This window comes from Girardinichthys multiradiatus, chromosome 1 (genome assembly GCF_021462225.1).
Source record: "Girardinichthys multiradiatus isolate DD_20200921_A chromosome 1, DD_fGirMul_XY1, whole genome shotgun sequence".
NCBI classification, from domain to species: Eukaryota; Metazoa; Chordata; class Actinopteri; order Cyprinodontiformes; family Goodeidae; genus Girardinichthys; species Girardinichthys multiradiatus.
The window spans coordinates 43,339,290-43,341,996 of NC_061794.1; positions in this window are offsets into that span (position 1 = coordinate 43,339,290).

Genomic DNA, 2,707 nt, shown 5'->3' on the forward strand with positions numbered 1-2,707 from the left:
CTGATTGCCTCCATGCCACGCCGCATTGAAGCAGTCATTTCTGCAAAAGGATTCCCGACCAAGTATTGAGTGCATAACTGTACATGATTATTTGAAGGTTGACGTTTTTTGTATTAAAAACACTTTTCTTTTATTGGTCGGATGAAATATGCTAATTTTGTGAGATAAGAATTTTGGGTTTTCATGAGCTGTATGCCAAAATCATCCGTATTAAGACAATGAAAGACCTGAAATATTTCAGTTAGTGTGCAATGAATCTAAAATATATGAATGTTAAATTTTCATCATTACATTATGGAAAATAATGAACTTTATCACAATATGCTAATTTTTTGAGAAGGACCTGTATGTAAATTATTTGCACACATTCAAATTCAACATTTGTAAATGGATGTCATCAAAATCATTTTATAAGGCTAATTGGCAATAAAATACGATCAGTTTTAAGGTCAGAGTTCTATTTTTGTTCATGAGCCAGACCCATTTTACATTCGTTACTATCCTAAGGATGTTGCATTTAGCCATTGCCTTAAATGTAAAGTAAGTACAAAGTTTTGTGCAAATATATTCTGCAGTGTTTTGTAAAATAAAACTTTTCACATTGTAGCACCCCCTACTTTTAGATATTTGCAAAATTGGGGATGCTACCCCAGAATTTAATTCAAATTCTTTAAATGAATCTCATCTAGATATCTGTATTATGTCTGAGAATTGCCCAACTTAAGTTTTAGCAAGCTGGCAATGAAACATAGTTTGTGCAAAGTCCTTATTTTACAAAACATAACAAAATCGCTCATTTTTATCCATTGCCTTCCTCTCTAGATATGACATTTACATTTCTGGATCATTCTGATTTAATCCAAGATTCAATAAATATTGAGTTTTTGACCATCAGATTTACAATTTAGAAGATTTTTTATCTTTTTTACAGCAATAGTGGTCTTAATTTTTCTTTTTTTTTTTTAAGGGAGCTGACAGGAAATGAAGTGGAGAAAAAGGGGGAAGACAAAGATCAACGGGCTAGGAGTTGATCTTCTAGGGAGGACTAAGGCCTCCCTAGATTTGTTGAGCTCTTTACCCCAGCACCACCGTCATGCCCCATGATTTAGAAGTTTTAAGCCCAAAAGCATAGAACTTAGCAATAGTGCCACTAATTATTGTTTTTCTGAATCTGGCTCCCCTGCACGGCCTTGATGGCTGGCTATCTTCAACTTCTCCTGGAAGTTATGTAAACATGACGCTCTGCTCCCTCTGCCCCCTCCCTTCCCTGAGGACATCTGTGGACCTGCTCAGAACTTTGTGGCCAGTTGATGAACATTCCAACGTACCATCAAGGACAATGGCCTCTGGGCCAGTGCTTCATGGACTTACTTGCACACACACACACATGCTCAAGATAATGCACCCCCTCACACCACCTTCACCGTTCCCGGCATGCTGTTGTTTTGTAAACTTGTTGCTTCTTTGTGCTGAGGTTTTTTGCAATCTCAAACTGTATCCTGCTAAGGATAAAGTGTGAAATATGATTTTTTCCCTCTACTTACCTAATGTGGTCTCTTTTCTCATCTAGCAAGGGCAGCGCCTGTGAGCGGGCAGCAAAGCCTCGGTGACCCGTCCCCCCCCTTGTCTTGTGTCATCATGTATGTTTGGATGAGTTGTACTGGAATTCTAATTTCCCCTCGGGGATCAATAAAGTATCTTTGAATTGAATTGAATTGTAATTATTGGGGTGCAGTACAGTATTTTTGTATCTAAGTTATGGGTGCAAGAAAAAATTCTAGTTTTTCTCCAGTTAATGTTGCAGTATGAGTTTTGTTCACGAAAGAAAAACTACGAGCAACTACAATAAAGTTCCATTCTCCCCTGGATGCAAGGAAACCCCTGCCTCCATGGGCTTGAACCCCTGCTGAAGTTCAAACAAGCAATACACATGTAAAATGTAAAAAATCTCAGATAAACAGAACAAAGATAATGAAACAAAATAGAAAAATATTTTACTTGAAAAAAGCTGAAGAAATTAAGGAAATTCATGTGGAAAAGGGAAAACAATGTTTTCTTCCATTTTTATCTACCTACAGAAACCATACAATGGCTGTTTGTGGAAAACAAGCTCAGTGAACTTTGTTCTTAGTCTGAAAATGTATTTTTGTCTGCCGAACATTTCTGACCTCAACAAACCCAGACAATGTTTGGCTCTTCCAGTTTGTGGGTCTGAGCGGTGCCAACTGGCAGTGACTGATCCAAATGTGATTCAGAATAAGAGACCACTAATACCCAAATCTTTTTCCAGGACAAAATTTGACACATGCTAAATAAAATGCAAAGCAACTCCAGAAGCGCTTGTCTGAGGTTTAGGCTCCATGTGTGGCTGAAAGTTTCCCATCACCAACTGGCAGACTCAGGCACCTCTGTAGGTAATCTTTCCCTGCTGGGCGAGTCAGATAGGAAAAATAATGCGATCTGTTCACTCATGATGTTCATGGTCAATCTGGCCTATGGTGAGTCATTATTCCAGTAGAGGTGTATCCTGCATTTTATGGTCATTACTGACCAGTTCCATCTGAGAAAGGGTGTGGAGAAAATGTTACAATAGATGCCTAAATATGAATTTTTGACCTGATACAGTAGCTCAAAATGACCATACCACACTATTATTATAAAATGTAAAACAGATGTTTATTTAGTTTGAATTCAGTTGAATTCAGTT